The sequence below is a fragment of the Bacillus rossius genome, chromosome 2, assembly GCF_032445375.1.
Source record: "Bacillus rossius redtenbacheri isolate Brsri chromosome 2, Brsri_v3, whole genome shotgun sequence".
Classification (NCBI taxonomy): Eukaryota; Metazoa; Arthropoda; class Insecta; order Phasmatodea; family Bacillidae; genus Bacillus; species Bacillus rossius.
Genome location: NC_086331.1, coordinates 21,026,892 through 21,045,751, shown reverse-complemented (window position 1 = coordinate 21,045,751; position 18,860 = coordinate 21,026,892). Strand labels below are relative to the sequence as shown.

The 18,860-nt window shown below is 39.1% G+C and overlaps 1 protein-coding gene across 5 annotated transcripts in view; it reads left to right on the top strand.

Annotated features, from left to right (window-relative positions):
* LOC134529156 (protein FAM13A) overlaps positions 1-18,860 on the top strand; it is a 174,398-nt gene that overhangs the window by 64,558 nt on the left and 90,980 nt on the right. For 2 of the 5 annotated variants that reach the window (XM_063362939.1, XM_063362938.1), the window contains exon 1: positions 8,520-8,695. The exons of 1 other annotated variant lie outside the window; for it this stretch is intronic. The gene's annotated coding sequence lies outside the window, so the exon portion shown is untranslated. Of the gene's footprint in view, positions 1-8,505; positions 8,696-18,860 lie in introns of those variants that run through there. 2 more of the 5 variants (XM_063362936.1, XM_063362935.1) reach the window with 2 other exon arrangements.

The following is an 18,860-nucleotide window of genomic DNA, read 5'->3' as shown; positions in this document are numbered from 1 at the left end:
GTGTTTCCTACATAATACTTAGTAATTTTATTTTTAACACACTTATAACCACGCACCATCTTAAAATAAAATAAATAAATTTATTTTGCCTGAGTGTAATATCCGAATTTACACTGAGCGTAATAGCTCGGATGTACATAAACAAGTAAAAATTCCAATTAAACTAAATTTTCTTAAGAAATTATTTTTAACATATTAATAAGTAGCTAAATATACATGGAGAAGGACCGTATAATCTACTTTGCGTAGTAATTGTCCTTTATCGCAGCTTTGAATATATATACTGTATAGAAGTCGCGAGTGGATAGGATTTACTCTACGTTTTTCAGAAGCGTATGATGAGCAGCTTGGGAACTTCACCGTTGCAGTGCGCTGCCGTAACGCCCTGTATCGTCTTAGTTGTTATTTACACGTTAGAGCGCAGCCCTGTCGCCCGCTGTCATTCCCCGCACCCCCCATCTTTCATTCACTGCAGCTCAAGGTCGTTCAACGGGAGGGCGAAGAGGTGTTTGAAGAGTTCGACACTTGTCCGCTAGGGACCACCACAAGTCGATGCCCTAGAGATGGTGGCGATTGCGGCGGTGAATTAACCAACTACCTCAAAACCGTATTAGAAATTTTAACCTGGGCTGGCGACTTCTATACAGTATATATATTCAAAGATCACAGGAAACATTGACTGTCAACAACATTCCTTCTCTTTCTACGCTCGACTGCCGTTCCCAGAACTGTTAATCCGCCTTCTCAAGGAGATGCCATTACTGCCAAAATTACAAGATGAGCAGACGCCAAAAAGTTTCCTGTATCCATTACGGTCGACTCTCACATGGACTCAAAATGAGTGCATAACCCCGTGAGCAAATTTCCGCCTCCCCCCCCCCCCCCCCTTCAACTACATCGAAGGAAGAAAAAAAAGGAAACGGAAATTGTATTTCACATAAATATAACCATAGCCACATAACTCAATCTGTACATTAAAACTCATCTTTATATATATATATATATATATATATATATATATATATATATATGTGTGTGTGTGTGTGTGTGTGTGATTTTCGCATTTCATTACTGGAAAATATTTGTACGAATACACAACACATAAAAAAAAAGAAAAAGCCATAAACCACACGTCATCATCTGTTCAGGGATGCAACGATGATTTGTCTTCACGGTGACAGGTGTATGTAGGCTACATGTTGGCGCGGTGCGCTCAAGGCGGCACAACCCGCCAGTCATCGTGCCGCATGCCGCCGCTCACGTGGCGTCACACGGCCGACTGACGCCGACGACGGCACTGGAGGCGTCGCCGAGTCTCAGTGACGTCATTCTGAACCAGCACCTATAGTAACACGTATTGTATCTTCGGTAACAAAGGACTTGCGCCTTAATGCGGGGTCTCACTAGTCATTTTGATTTTTTTTTTTTTTAATTTTCTCGTCATTACTAATAGTTAGTGGCATGCAGATTTCGCGAAAAGATTTCGGGACTAGATGAAAGTTAAAACACTGTAGCATCGTCTGTGTTTCGTGATTGGGAGAGTTTCTCCCAGGTGCATATCGATTGTAACAACACCAATCACAGTGATTCAGTGCGGAAGTAAACGCGTCCTGAGTGGCTCGGTCAAATAAGGCAACGACTTCTCTTGCAGACGGCCGCCAATCACAAGGAAGAAACCACAGGTGCGGGTATACCTTGTTGCAGTCTAATAAGTGTTCAGATCTTTTCCTGCCTCTGCTAATAGTTGAGAGCAAATTCTGTAAATTTAACACTACACCTCTCTTGCATTTGCTGTTATATCACTTATATTTTCAACAGATTTTTTTTAAGTGCCATGCAAGTGTTTATAATTGTTATCACGCGACTTTTTACACCAATTATATCACATTTAGTAAATATCTCTTTAAAATATTTGTGACAAAACAACTAATGCATGAAAGGTATAGTGATGAATTAACAGAAATAGCTCTAGTTTAATATTAAGGACGAAAAAATAAAAAAGAATCAAAATGGTGTGAGAGAAAACCTTAAGCGAAGTTTCAGAATACGTAAACTATTTAAATATGTGAATGCTAAGATGCTTTTATATAAATGGTTTCACAAAAACCGCGCGGAAATGTTAAATTGGCATGTTTGAATGCAATAAGGGTCAGAGCTAGGGGAAGGTAATATTCGCGAATAAATCTGTCCGCTCATTAGACTGCAAAAAGTTATATCCGCGTTAGCGATTGTTTCCTTGCGATTGGCTGCCATCTGCAAGAGAGGCCATTGCCCATTGCTAGGGCCATGCAGAATTCGCGAAAAGATTTTGAGACCAGCTGAAAGTTAAAACACTGTAGCATCGACTGTGTTTCGTGATTGGGTGAGTTTCTTCCAGGTACATGTCGATTGTAACAACACCAATCACAGCAATTCAGTGCGGAAGTAAACGCGTCTTGAATGGCTCGGCCAAATAAGGCAACGACCTCTCTCGCAGACGGACGCCAATCACAAGGAAAAAACCGCTGGTGCGGGTATACCTTGTTGCAGTCTAATAGGTGTGCAGATCTTTTCGCGAAAAATGCCTGCCCCTACCAATGAGCTTGTGGCATTTGCCCAAGTATGTAGGGGATCGTGGAGTCTACCCTAGAGGACAGTGAAGCAGCGAATTTTTCCTGTCTCTAGCCATTGCCCATTGCACTATTTGGCCGGGCCATTCAGGACGTGTTGGCTTCGGCACTGAATGACTGCGTTTAGTGTGCCGACAGTAAACATGCAATTGAAAGAAACTCAACCAATCACGGAACACATACGATGCTACAATGTTTTAACACACAGCTGGTCCAGAAAACGTTTCGCGAAAAATACATGACCCTAGTCATCGCCTATTGTGTTCAATTCTGACAAATTATAAAGAAAATTTCCCCTAGCCGTCTGTTAATGGTTAACTGAATTGAGGTTTTCGATGTATGAATTTTTGCGAAATGTATTGTTGCAGGTAAACAATTGTCTAATAATCCTTCTATAATTCTTCCTCACCCTTCTACATATCGTTGTGTGTTATGGTCTGTAAAAAGTACGTAGTTTATACATATGCCCTATTTCGCCTGAACCTTACGGAATGGTAGAATAATAATTTTTTTCAAACAAGATATCATTTTTATAGCATTTGTTTGGTGAATAACAAAATTCCAAAGTACCAGAGCAGCAAGAATTATATATTGTTACGAACGCGAGAGACAAGGCCAGGTTTTGAGCGGGCTGGCGGCCGCGCACGGCCACTGACGTCACGCGTCATCCATTGGCGTAAGGCATGCCATGTGTGCCTAGCCGAATTACAAATGTCCTCGCTACCCATACACCCTCCGCTTCCCGTGCATCGTCAAGCCCTATGGCTATATCAACTTTAGCGACCTGTGAATTCCGGGCTTACAGAGGCCGCCGCGTGGAGTGGCGTGAATAAGCGTTACCATTCTCGATGTTTCGGGCGTCGGGTCGGCCCAGGATGACGCGACTCGTCACATCTGCTCTCGTCGGTTCGAGAAGGACGCCACAGGTATTTAAACGACGACGCCGGCCTCCGTGGGAATTCCGAGCGAGTTTTGAGAGTTCGGAGAGTTCCGCGAGTGAAGGGAAGTGCGACATCGGCGAAGAGGGTGAGAGACCCCCTCGAGAGTGGCGCGACGCGGAGTGACGGGATCGAGAGTGCGACTGAGTGGCGCGAGACTATGTGTGTGGTCAGGCGCGTGATAAGGGGCGAACCACTTTTGAGCCCAGCTCCAGTGAGTAGTGCGAACTGTGGAACTTGACAGACATTGATTGACCCACGAATAAACATTTTTAAGTGCCAGTGATTGGTGACTGGACATTCACAGTTTATCTGTTATGACTTTGAGCCAGCCACTACGATGGCCCTTCGACCACAGAAGTATCGAATCGCTAGCATCCTAGTTGACAAGTATCACAAGTCAGCAGCCAATGAGAATGTGGCATTTGCCCGAGTATGTAGCGGTTCGTGGAGTCTATTCTCGAAGTCATTGAAAGCGCGAATTTTTCCAGTCCCTTTTCATAAGGTTTCCTATGAATTCGACTAACAATAGACTTGTGATTTTAGCCCTATCAGGGAAAATCCAAGCATGATAAAATATGTGGAAACTCAACCCCCTCCCCCCTCCTGGTGACCAAGCACCGGGTATTTAGCTCTTCATGCCCCCCCCCCCCTCTCCCTTTTTCCCATTATCGACTCCCCTGTGTTTATGTGAGCATGCTTCTTGCAATTTCGATTTTTGTTATGTCATAATTTTTGCTCTTGGACACAAATATTTGCATACATGATACATCACTCACAAGTAACAAGTAAATTGTTTAGTCGTGTAAATATGTAACATTTAAGCTGTGTTCATAATTAAAAAATTGGTTGTCTGTAAAGTCGGTTTACGGACGATAGTTTAACGTGACAACGTCATAACAAAACATTTATGAAATGATTGCATACTTTTATGAATACAAATGAATATTTTTTTATTGAATTATCACTATTTTGTATGGATACAAAGAAGGAGTGAAATGAAATCTACAATTTAATTGATAAATTTACTTTTATTTGCACTCATTAATTCAAATAAGTTTATTACTTTAACGAAGAGATTATTTTAACTATTACTTTTATACATGTTTGCTATTTAACTTCTTCCAATCTGTGTTATTCTGTTAAGCATAGGACGATGATAGGAAAAGTAGGAAACGAATGGGAGTGTTTCAAGTTTAATGTGCCTCGAAAAAGTCAAATCGATGGTTGTTCCAATCGAGTGGAAGAGAGATAGATGCGGCGCAAGCGTACAATGAGCGCAACGGGACACATCGTAACGGGACAATGTGTGTAACGGGACAATGAGTAATCCTTTTTCGTGCGTGCAGCCGGCGTTCATCGATTTATTAGACGTCACGTCAAAAAAATAAGCGAGTGCACAGCAGGCCATGCATTCGACTCTGCACATGACCTGTGCGAAATAAGTTTGCAATTGAAATCTTACTGACAATTTAAATCTGTGAAATTCTGCGATACATCCCACATCTGTCGCTAGTGTTAGTAAATAACTATATTAACTACGAAATGACGATCCGTGACATCTGACCAACCATAAATAAATAAATTTGATTGGGTACATAAAATTTTAGTTAACCATTCTAACTGCGAACCATTTTTCTTCAATCTACCTTAATTGCGGATTACTTTTTATTATAAGGTATAACATTGATTGATATTTGAAGCAGGAATTACACCTAAGCATTATAATATCGCAACAATGTCTTGCCACAATATTGTTACGAGTATAATGTGGTGAGAAAACTGCGTTCGTAAGGTATAGCCCAATTAATTGTTTCAGTTTTATTTATTACTAATGTCTAAACCATAAATTTAATTACTGCACTCAAGATCTGTGTTCACAACAATTGGTCTTCCACTGGTCATTGAAACATTGACTCTTTCCACTGGAGCTTGGCTCGACAGTGGCTCGCTCTTGTGTCCGCTTCCTTCGCACACTCAGCCACACCGCGCCGCAGTTCAGTCCCCAACTATCGCTCGTCGCACCCGACTGGCTCGCCAGGCCTTCCCGCAGGTGTCGCCTCCCGATAGGTCCGGTTCGCTCACCAAGGGCCACTTGCCCTCTTCACCTCTCGCTGATCGCATGGGTATCGCCAGTATCACTCCCCGAGGGGGGAGACTCTCTCCGCTGCTCCGCTCTTCACTCTTAGCTCGGAATTCTCACGGAGGCCGGTATCGCTGCTTTGATACTCTTGGCAGACTTTCTGGAACTGACTTGGGAGGGGGGGGGGGGATGTCACGTCACCTTCGGCTGACCCGACGCCCGAAAAGTCCAGAAAGGCGGTGTTTATTCGCGCCACTCTGCGCGGCGACCTCTGGAAACACGCAGAATTCCCAGGCCGCCAAAAGGGTCATGAGGCGGGACGGTGCGATGGGTGCGTAAGGGGGGAGGATGGTAGCGAGGACCCTTGTGATCCGGCCAGGCCAGTGTGGCATGCCTTACGTCAGTGGACGGCACGTGTCCCGGCGCGTGACGCCAGTGGCCGTGCGGGGCCACGAGCCAGCTCCGAACCTGGCGCGCGTCGCGGTCCTGTCTGCGTTCGTAACAATATTATTGATAAACAGTTCTCTAGTCCCGCCAAATTGGCACCCTACTCTTCTGCCATTGGCTGTTACGCCATGAGTCCGAAACTGAAATAAAATATATTAATTTACCTCCCATGTAGGCATTAAACGCATAAAATAAATGGGCTCATGAATTTCATATAAATACAAAATAATTGGTAGAATTTCATCATTTAATGAGGCAGTTGCTTGTGAGGACGAAACCAAATTTATGGTTTATTTTAGGATAAATTCCATTCAGTCTGATAGCATTCCCTTGGAATCAAATCCCAGGCATTGTCCTGCATATACTGCCTTCTATATTCTTCCATCGATTTATTCCTTAAACATGGATATTTTCGTAATTTTTCAATTAAGTTTTCCGTTCACTTGATAATTTAAAGCACAATGCTAAGAGAAATTAAACTTCTTAAAAAGCAAACGCAAAAGTACAGCACAATTCCGCGCGAAAACAGAGGTTTTCGTTTACCTACGCATGCGCAGTCAGCTACGTTTTAGAAAAAATAGCCGAGCACCAAACACCTGGCGACGTTGCCAACACAGCTAACATATCGAAGACAGCTTAGTGCAGCCAGTCACACCTGGGATGCAGCTGGCTATCTGTTCTTCGCTAAGCGAACATCGTGAACATAGCGAACATAGCGAACATAGCGAGCATAGCGAGCATAGCGCCCTGTGTGGCCGTAGCTTTAGTGGGTGGAAGTGATTACACTGAGAGAGTATATGTTTTAAGCATGAATTCGTTGGTATCTCGTAAACTCACTCACTACAAACGACATTTAAATATGACTACTGCTTGGATAAAAAAAAAGCATCTGTCACATATGAATCACAAGTTAAAAAAGTTAGTAAAAACCGTTTAAAACTTAAAATAATAAAAATTAGTTATAGTAACAGTTTTATAGTTCGATAAAAATACAAGCAAGAATTTGTGCCTTTACGGTCGCAAAAACTGTTAAAAATATAAATATTTCTGGTGATTTTCCAATAGACATTAAATAAAATATATAATATAGACCGATTCTTGTCTTCTTCGCAATATAACTTCATTGGCTTACGATTTGCCAACAGAACGAGTTAAATTCAGCTTTTGTAAACAAAGCCACGTGGTTTTGTTTACAAACGGTATACCAACACAAACACTTTTTTTTTTCAGTTTTCAAATGTGAAGTTTAATCTTGATATAGAACACATTTGAAAGTACTTATAATGAAATATCAAACACTTATTTTGACATAAAAAGTCACCCAAAATTTTAATAACCACAACGACCCACTAACTGCCTCTGCCATAACACTTTTTTGACAGCTTCATTGGTAAAAAAGCCGTTCAATGATGAACTTAAAACATTTCTACTTTGTGGCTTGCGTGCGCGGTCTACAAAAGGCCTATGAGTTTTCCTGTCAGGTCACACATATCTACACTTAATGCTGTGGAAATTCCAGAAAGTGTAGACTACTCCTAAAATAAATGTTACAAGCATAATTTGCCAACTTTGAAAATGCAAACCGAAAGATATTGATGATGAGTATTTTTAAAATTTTAATTTTATATATGGTAGTTTCAAAAGTATTTATGTTCGATAATATTGAGACAAAGTATCGAATGATCCGATTTATGTATTGGACGATTTAGTGCATTGCTACTTTGTGTGTGTGTGTGTGTGTGTGTGTGCGCGCGCGCGCGCGTCAGTAGCGAGAGCCATTGCAAGACGTGTATTCCACTTCCGTTTTCGTTGTTTTCAATATCGATAAAAAAATGAATAGATGAAGGATGAAGCTAATGGACTGTTTTTAAATTTTGCATTTTTTCCGTTAAGGGGCATCGTACCCTACCATTTAGGATTTAGAAAATATCAGCCGCAGCTTGCAGTATAGGATATAATTATTATTTTTTATTTAACAAACAATGTAGCCAAGGTTTGAGAACTTATTGAAGTCAGCATTCGTGTTCTAGTATATAACTATTACTCTGCTATCATCCGTGTCAAATAATCCTTTATTTCTTCCTGAATTTCACATGATGGAGCCAGTTTATTACCAGGCTATATCGATATACTTTATTATAGACATTTTTACAGTAGTAGGTATGATGCTAATAATTATTTGAAAAACCAAATCTGGTTTTAAATAATTACAGAAAACAGACAAATCTAAAAATGGCGTGTATGATCCACCATGAGATCCATGCGCCGCTTGGCGACACAGCCATTCAGTAACATTTTACCGGTTGCGTACAATGTGTTCAGATAAGAGAGCGCGCGAATGCACGGCGCTGGGGGAGGTTATTTTTAGACGGTTGCGCAACTCGGGAGGGGCACGGAGTTGGTGTCGCCGCCGCTAGAGGCCAGGCGGGTTCCAACCGGTCCGTGCCGATCTTCCTGGCTAGGACGTCGCCAGACGCCACGACCACCACGCGACCAGTGCCGGCCGGTGTAAGCTGGCGGCAGGTGAGCAGAACTGGGCTGTGGTCGGCGGTGTAATTCGTTTCGCGCGTCTAAGCAAGTGGAAATTTTCCACCGACCTTTCCCCTTCCATTCGACAGGTAAGTCAGGCACCGCTGTAATGGCATGTTGACACACCACGTCTATTTATGTGTGTTATTTCTGGCAAGCTCCGGAAGTTAGCTGCGATAAAAATACACAATCAGAATCACTTTTGTATTTTTATATGCAGAGAGTGGTTACGATATATCGGTGAAACTAAGTTAGTACGTTTTAACAAAAAAAAGTTCCTTATTTATGTTTTGAAGTGATTAGTATACATATATATTTTTAATAACTGATTGTTGAAACGAAAACGGTACCATATTTCCGTATTAGTGAAATGTTGTTTTAATGTAGGAATGTTGTTAATTCTAGACACACTCCCCCATTTTACGAAAGACTCGTTTGTATTAATGGAATATGCGTGGACATTTAAGTCGTTGGCAGACTATCGTTAAATGTATATTCAACGCTTCCAATAAAAATGTGGCAACCAATGAACAGATTGCGGAGTATGCGATTAGTAGGATTTTGCAGTCTAGGCTGTCCGCCAAATATATCATGAAATAGTAAGTAAAAACTTTATTAATAATTGGTTGAACTTTGCATGCGTTAGATGTACTATGAGTAAGATTATTCTGAAAGGAAGTAAGTTTCACAATATGGTTCATAATAGTGCATTCGTCATTATGTTTGGAAGGAACATAGAATTAGCTGTCAACATGCCAGCTAGATGGAATATTAATAAATTTAAAACGATTCTGTGCATGTATTTTCGAAACGCACGTATTTTAAATTTACTAATTAATTTATTAATTTTATTCCCCACCCTTCTGTTCTCCTTTTCACTTGATTTTCTCTCTTGGATCTTTGTAGCGTTTATTGGTGCATTTCGCAGCTGTACTTTGAAAAGTATCAAAAAATCTAAGAGTTTAAAGAGAAGCTTAAAACGTTTTTCAATTGGCGTTTCGTTGTATCAACATAATTTAAAAAAATTTGCTCCACGTTGATTATCATTGCGACTAAAGAAGTAGTTTGTTTTCAGTACATTAAGTTAAGCTGTTTTGTTCGATATCATAGTAGAACACGCGCATATTTTGTATTATAGACACGCGCGTGTGTATTATTGTATAATCATCACAGTATGTGTATATGAAACAAGATTTACGCCTCATTGATGAGTTCGTTAGAGGATTATAATTAAACGATGCTGGTGAATAGGGTAAGGGAATCGACCTTAACATAAAGTAATGTATTCTAGCATTTGGCTGTAGTGAAACAGGGAAGAACAAAATAAGGATTTACGAATCTAGTGGCGAATACTTTTGATTGGGTTGGGGGGGGGGGGGGGGGGAGAGAGAGAGAGAGAGAGAGAATGTACCCCCCCCTCCCCCCACGCCCTACCCGTTTTCCAAAATCTTAAACAATCTAACATTCCAACCAACGAAAGGAAAGAAATTTAAAGCAACACTGTAGATTCTGCTGTGTTATTTTATACGTATTGAGTGCTCGATATTTCAGTTGATAATTCCTTCGCCATTTTAATTTCTACCATTACGTGTATTCAGTGTTTAGGTACGAATCTTGCTAAAATAGCATCATTTTGCACCTTTAGATCAGAAATTTCCCTGGGGAGGGCACCCGGCTTTATTTGTAATAGTTGTACCTATTTCTCAGTATTGAAATTTTATCCCCCCCCCTTACCACTGAAAGGATTTACAATGAACGCTCTTGTTGTAGCGTATTTTGAACTGAAGTTACTCCCGAATTAAAATAATTTAGGTTATTTTATTTTTTAATCGAATGGTGTGGAATAGTACGATGTAATTTTTTTTTGTAAATGGAATATAAGTATCGTGTAAAATTACAGATATTTTTAATTTGTACATTTATATGAAAACAGTTGTACCATTATAAAATAGTGTTCGCAGTTATACTGGGTTCGGATTCCTACCCGGGCAATTATGCTTTGTGTTGTCCCTTTGCTCCAGTAGTTAGTTATTTGCAAACTGTTTCCTAAATAGCTTTCCAGTATTAACTGCGCTTATAAGTGTGATACAACAACATAAAGTCATATTGTTTGTACATTTGATTATCTTTTCCACGGCTTAAAAAAAATTATGCTTGAATTAAACAACAATTAAAACATTTATGCGCCAATCTTCGTAAGAAATACTCAGTATTATCTCGAAAAATATATTTCATATATGCAGAAATAACCATAGCCATGTGTAGTACAAATTCATAAAATCTTTCTCATAGTATTACAAATAATTTTTGGCAACTGATTTCCAAAGGAATCTTTTGTAAAAGTACAGAAAAATATTTTTTGCGTGTGTTTTTGCATACGGCACTAACGCACTAGTTAACGTGGATGGTTTACGTTTGGATTGTAACGGAAGACAGCTGTTTTGCAACGCTGTAGCATACTTGACCTATCGAATGTTCATGGGTTCGATCCCAGCCTGCTGCTCTAGTGATTTTTATCCATGTGATTATCGCATTCCATTCAATTTGCACCTTTACAGTTTTCATGCGTTTCAGAGCATCCTAAATGAATGTTGTAACGCTTTTGGATAGAAGTGTTTGTCGGCATTTTGGGTAACCTAATTTTTGAATGTATATAGCTCATGCCAAAAATATCCGAAAATGTTATAATTGACTAGCTACAATTAATGTGGCTTGGGTATCCCGTAAAACACCGTTTTTCAATTGTGTGGTGAAAATCGTTAAAAACAAGAGGATATATAATTACTGAAATTATTAAAATTGCAATATTATTTTTTTCTTCTCTTAAGGATACAAAAGAAAGCCATGGGAAAGTAATTTATAGACATGATGTAAATGGTACGAGACATCAACAGACCTATGAAAATAAAATTGATCACGGGCAAGAAAAAAACAATTTTTAATATCACAATGCCGTAATAGAAAATAACACAGTAATAATTATAAATGCCGAAAACTATGTATTTTTTATTTGATTTATATTACTTGACACGAGCAGCTACTTTCAGCGTATGCCTCATTTGTTCTTGAGGGGTTTTTAAGTGTGCAGTAGGGCAGGGCATACAAATCAACACATACTGAACACACTCGAGATGGGACTCGACACGTGCTCAGGTTCAGAAAGTCAGCTACGCTGTCACCACGCCACGAAGGCCAACTTGTTCATTGATCTGTCATTGATCTGTGCTGTACTTGCCGAGAGAGTTTGTCCACGCGGTGCCGTGTCTGGCTCATGGGTTCAGTCCCGGCTGCCTGCTCTGTCCCAGTTTTTAGCATTAAGGGCGCTGCGCTGGGCTATACGAGGGGGACCAAAACAAAACCGAATTTTTGTTATAAAAAGTTATTTATTATTAGAGACCTGCAAAATTCGCCGTTTCGATGGCCTTCAGGATAGACTGCACGTACCCCTGTACACTCGGGCAAGTAACGCAAGTTCATTGGCTGCCGACTTGTAAGTCGTCTCAGCTGGTTTGTCTGTGATTCGATCCTTCTCTGGTTGAGGGATTATAACTGGTTAAGATTCGTCCAGATGAACAGTAAGCCAATAGCAAAATTATCTAAGAGGTATATGTGTTTGAATTCTAGCCTATCACCGAATGAATCCGCGAATTTTGCAGGTCTCTAGTCATTGGACAAACACTTGTTGAAATGATGAAAAGATCTCTAAGCACTCGGCAGTAGCAACCCCGAAGGCGAAGAACAAATTTAGCGGCATCACGTCTCGTTTGCAAATCCTCAGTCTAAATCCGCTGGAACGAGCTCCAACTCACTCCTGTCTCTTCTGAAATCTCGTCGATTGTGAAACGACAAGCTTCGTTGATTTTTTGGCGGATTTTTTTTCAACGTTTTCATCGTTTCGAGATGTTGAAGGGCGCACAGAACGAGCATGGTCTTGAACACTCATCTCCCCACGGTTAAAGCGCCCAAACCACTCTAAACCTGTTGAAGCATTTGGTAAGCTTCCGTTGTCGATTTTTCAAGCAGGAAAAAAAATGTTCAAAAACACTCTTTGCCCTTTTAAATCAGCCATAACGACTTCCTTCGCAGGTGGAACACGAAAACAGTAAGAGAAAAAATACTACGATTAAAAGTTAACCTAAAACTTGACGCCGTCTGGGCAGTGTTTAGTGAAGGTATCTACTAACCCCGTCTAGCGGTAGAACTGTCTACTACGTCTACGAATGCGCGCTCTCAGTCCAGTTTTTTTGGGCCCCCCTCGTACATCCATAGCTGAAGATAATTTAAGTAATAAAGTAAGGGATTTATAGCTATATCATGGAAGGGTTAGTAAAAGGAAGGGGTTTTGTATAGTCTTGACGTATACTTAAACACACGCAGAAACACACATATATAGCGTATTGGACTATAGATATAAGTACCAACATTTCAAATAGACGTGTATTCGTTTACTTACTTGTCTCCAAATACACTTGTCCTAAAATTAGCGTGTTCTATTTTCGACGTAGTTCTACCCGACTGGTAGCCTGATATGTAATTGTTACTTATCGCATATCCAGTTGTATGTTAAAATAAAGGAAAGCATTGATTGTGTTTGTGATGCAAAGCCGTAGAATTACCAAAATATATTTTATTATGAAAATGTGTATAAAAAAATTGAGGAACATTGTTCTCGGGAGCAATTATTCTGCGCAACATATCCAACAGAGCGACCCGGTTACATTTCAAGACTTTTTAAAACGTGGATGGAAACCTTAAGTTATGCGATAAGCTCATATCACGTTTACAGTCGCGGCCTCGATAACTTTGTACAAGAAAATATGCCCGGAAGGAAGTTATGATAACAGATTACAAGGAGAGATAAAAAAATACATCTGTAAGATAATTTGTTTCATCTGTGATGAGGAGGCCTGGTTTTCGCTTGTCGGTGGAATGTTAAAACCCTGATAAGACAATGAAAAATCTGTCGGGTCACGACAGGTGGATGTTGTGTGAGGGATGTGTTATTTCAAGATAATGAGTGTGACAGCTTTTGTTGCAGCCAGTAACTCAAGAGTTATTTACGCTTCTTGATTTGTCTACCGTCTTCATTCTGTTTTAGCGTGTTATAGTGGGCTCAACGCACACATAAGTTGGCGAAGCATAATCGTGTTTTATATATGTGTGTGCGTGTGTATATTTTTTCGATCCAGTTTCTCCAGTTGGCTTGGAGTAGTAATTAAATGACCTGTATCGCTGAACATGCAGATAATAAAGTGGGTAACTTAAAATATAATTGTTAGGTGACATATTAAATATACATCGTGTCTAATTTTGTTCGAAGCTAGAAATATGATAGCAGATTTGTTAAGCTCATTGATAAGTGCTACTTCTATATTCTATCTATTTATTTAAAAATGCAAGTCACATAAAATACAATTTGCTCAATTTTCCCAAGAAATTATTTAATACCGTCATCAATTAGGTGTGCAAAAGAAATGCATCAAAAAGAAGAAAGGCTTACAAATATCAGATAAATTTATTTAATATTGGGTTTTGTGTCATCTATAGCAGATGAAAAACAAAGTAATAAGACGATCACGAATAATTCATTCTTTCAAAATTCTTCGTTCTCAAGATTTGAGCTCTTCATTGTGTACTGATGTTGAAGTTCCGTCAAGTTCGAGAAAACAAAATTGAAATGATTATTGAATTTTAAGTTGTTAGGTATTAAATATTTATGTTTTAAGTTTTTAAAGTATTATATAAATTGTTTAGTTTTTAAAGAAAAAAAATCGTCATATTTTTGAAAAGGCATAAAGAGATGAAAAATATGTTTTATTGAGAGAAACATTAAAAACTTTTCTTAAAATGCTGTTAAAAATCACTGAGTGTTCCCCTGTGTAATCTCTTAAAGGTTTGCAGTCTTGATTTTTTTTCAATAGTGAAGGGGTTGAAGAGTTGTGTTAGGGAGGGGTCCGACATAAGTGTTTGCCCCCGGGCGGTCCCGGCAGCAGCTAATAAAGAAAACATCGGTCTGAGCAAACACAGCGCTGTAAGGTCACCGGACCCGTAACATGTCCGGCTTTCTGACCAGAGGCCGGAACATTTCCGGGTTCATTGACATGCATGTTGAACCACGTTTACGTTAGCAGGCAGAGCCGTGTATGGGCTGCGCCGACTTTCTTGAGTGAGTTATAGATTTGTCGCTTGATATCGCCACTTATTTCTCCCAGACTTTTGAAGTTTCAATTGCGAGTGACCCTGAAAAATTAAGAACTGAAAAAATAATTCAATTTTTTTTTTACATTTTTGAATGTTGTCATTTTTTTTTTATTTTTTACTTTAAAAGGGAAAATGTGTATCATAGAAATTTTTTTTGATAAAAATTCACTTATTTTAAAACTTAAAATTATTGTGTGACGAATCTGGAAAGTTAAGAGTCTTAATATAGAAATAAAATGAAACTCAAATGCATCTAACTGCCCGCAGTCTTATTCAATAATGTCTTGTGCGCCTACTCTTGTCCACAAAGTTTGCTACTTGAATGCATCTCTTGTAAGTCTTTTTTTATTCTTGTCGCATGATCCGTTTCTTCTGTTGTGAGTTGGTTATTGACTGAAATGTTGTTTCCGAATATCTTCAAAAATGACCCTACAGCCTATAAGTTCCTTGAAAAGTGCATCTTAAAGGATGTAAGCATTTTTGTTGACAGTAATATAAAAAAAAGTATTTCCTGGCTCTGGCTTTTGACTGTGGAGCCGGGAGCCGATCGCCATCTTGGATTGTGACTTCACGGCGGCCATCTTGGATGACCTTGACCTTCAGGATTTGCCAAAAATGACTCAAAATTCCTAAAACAAATTCCCTATTTCGAAGAAAAAGTTCCCGTTTTGACGGAAAATTTCCCGTTTTATTCCTCAAAAATTAAAAAATAATAATAATAGGAAATCGAAAAACCTTAGAAAGAACACAAATTCCTAAAAATGGCTTAAGACTCCTAAAAGCAAGCCGCCATAAGCCGCTATTAACAGGACCTCGACCTTGACCATAAAATTCAAATTATTTAAATTTTGAACAAACAATTCCGAAAAAATTCTGATTTCAAATGTTTAGTTACTTAATCGAATTCGGTCCTTGATTCGATTCCCGGCGAGAGTAAACAAGTAATTTACTAATAATGTATTAAAAAATTCTTAAAAATTACAACAAAAATAAAAATATCTTACATCACACATACCATCTTCAATTTTGAAATAACGACTGCAATTATCGTTACGGCCATCATCCTAAAAATCAGTAACTTTCATGCTAAAAATTCATAAAAAATTGTATTAATTAAATTATAATAAAATATTATTAAAAAAACACTTTTGTACACTTTGCACATTTCATTACACCCGCCATCTTGGCTGTGTATGGCGTCATTGGCAAAGTCTCAGATTGTTTTTGACGCAAGGTAGACCGCATGTATATACGAGTGAATTTCAGCCTGACGCCAAATGAATCCGCTAAATTTACGGATCTCTGCCTATTGTGATCGCCTGTGCTGTGATATTGTTTTAACTAATTCCTTCCACGGAGTTCTCTGTGCTGTCTTTACATTTAACATTTGACATCGTCTGATTTTGGCTTCTTTTCCAAGTGTTTGTGTATTGTCTTTCTCTGTCCGTTCTTCGGTTTTTATCTATACATACAATGCAAATTACAATGGCGTATGTCCAGAATAATTATTTATATAAATCTTTCCCATTACAAGGATGCTTAGAATAATTTAAATAACGTGTATAGGAGTGCGTGTTAGTCATTTTGTGTAGAAACTAGAATTCGATGTAAACTTAAAATAGCTTTTGTTTTACGCGTTGTAGCAGCGCTTACCCATGACTAGGGGCATGCAGATTTTGCGAAAAGATTTCGTAACTAGCTGAAAGTTAAAACACTGTAGCATTGTCTGTGTTCCGTTATTGGGTGATTTTCTTTCAGTTACTTGTCGATTGTTACAACACCAATCACAATAATTCAGTACGGAAGCAAAAGCTTCCTGAATGGCTCGGTCAAATAAGGCAACGACTTCTCTCGCAGACACAAGGAAGAAACCACAGTTGCGGGTATACCTTGTTGCAGTCTAATAGGCGTTCAGATCTTTTCGCGAAAAATACCTGCCCCTACCCATGACTATTAATTCCTAGCTAACCTGAATTTTTTTTACGTATCTCTATGTAAAACCTCTGTAAACGAGACGGAATAAAAGCCAAGCAAATGAAATTAAACATCTTGGAGGTTCTTCCTGGTACGATATATACTTTTAGAGGCCTTGAGATATATGAGCCATTACAAAATATTTTTCAGTGTTCTTTTTTTTTCCGTGTTGTACATACGCAGGGCTCGAAAACACCGGGAAGTCGGCGACTGTTCAGCTGGTGATGTGCATGCCGCCTGCGTGCGTATCTCATCCTTATTGGCTCTCGCAGACAGGCCCAAGGCAGCCGGGCCTATCACGCGGAGGATGTGAGATGCATGGCTGCTGTAAGGCCGTGGGCTGGCTGCTGCAGCGCTGAACAAAAATAATGGCGACGGAGCCGGCGTAGCGGATACGATTCGTGCGCCTCGTCAGAGGTGTATGTGTGTTAGCGAGGCGGGATGATAAGCGCGACGCTCGCTGGTGCTTCTAGCGCGGTATGGCCTCTGGACTGGCGCGCAGTCTTCTCGTCGTCACAGGACAACTGTGAAATTGACTTGATGTAGGCTTTTGGACATACGCCATTGCTAAGCATTGTTTGTTGACCATACTCCTGTTGTGGAGTATTGTGTGGTGTTAAATCCTGACAACAGCAATTTTTTTGCTTAATTTGTGTTTTTGTCATTTGTGTTTTTTTTTTTTTTGTAGTTTTCTTCTACAGACATACATGTTCTTAGCAATGGCGTATGTCCAAAAGCCTACATCAAGTCATGCACTCCCATTGGACAAATCTTTCAAAGATAATTGTGAAATTCGAGCGGTGACCGTATCATTATATGGCAGAGAAATGAAGATAAAGGTGTAAATCAAGTCCCTTAAGTGCTTTCAAGAATCTGTACCAGTTGTTTTACGCCTAAAAATTACTCTGAAAACATGCATTTTAGCCATTTTAACTCTTCTGAAAATACAGTTAAAAAATTTAATCCGAAATCAAAAGTACTTTTCGGTCCTCAGCGAATTCTTAAATGCTCTTCGTAAGCAGGCCCCACTCGGATATCTTGAGTGGTTTTAAAATCGCGTTGTTTTTCCTGAAGCTCTGCACATCGTATGTGTGCCCCGGTATTCGAGCCATTAGATGCAATTAAAAACTAACTGCCTAACAATTCAAGATGGCGAGTTAAACGTATCTCGAGAGCCCTGAGTCTCTTTATTTAAGGTATTTAGTTTTTTTTTTTTTTTTTAGTAATTCTTGATTTTTATGAAGAGAGACACCATAAATGGGACTTTTGAAGTTCAGCTGTATACATCCTTGCAGTGGAAAATAAAAATGAACGTCTATATTGTGACAAACATACCGTTTCAATAAGTGATTCTTGCCTTACTATTTGCAAAATCGATGTAACGCGTGTATGCTATATCTCACGAACGATTGCCCTTTTTTTTCGACAGGTTTCTTCATCAAAGTTTTTTTTTTTTAGTTTGACAGCTTGATATTCTTACTGGTAAATAGGAAACTAGCTTAGTTCTTTGGTAAACAACGTACTCAATTCTATTTAGTGAAATAATTCGTGTGTAATGACAGCTGAATTCCTGGCACGAATATTTTGTAAATACACTCGTTCATTGGATAGATTGAGAGACTACAGTATTTTCTGCGAAAAATAACATGAAATGTTCGTCCAGTGTCGGAATCTTATATAACTTATGAAAAAGCGGCATGAATAAACAATAACCCGATGTTTTTGGCGAGTCACAGGCTTCACGAGAAGACAGACACCGGAAGACGCCATATTGGTTTAAACTGGTTTAATGCCGTAATTTTTTTGCACATATTTTATATTGAAAAATTTCTTTCTTTAAGGCAGATGATACTACACAAGAAAATATTTTCGAAGACCTTTTCATAGTGTCTGTTGACAGTATTGTTACATTTGTGGTCATTTTCAAATAAATTAGTTAAATACTGAACCCCAATAATTGCACAGGGGAATGCCTATTAACTTCAGGCATTCCATGAAATTATAAACCATGCTTTAACGAAGCCAATCCAAAAAAAGATATAAAATTTCGATGACCTAAAAACTGTTGATAGGAAGATG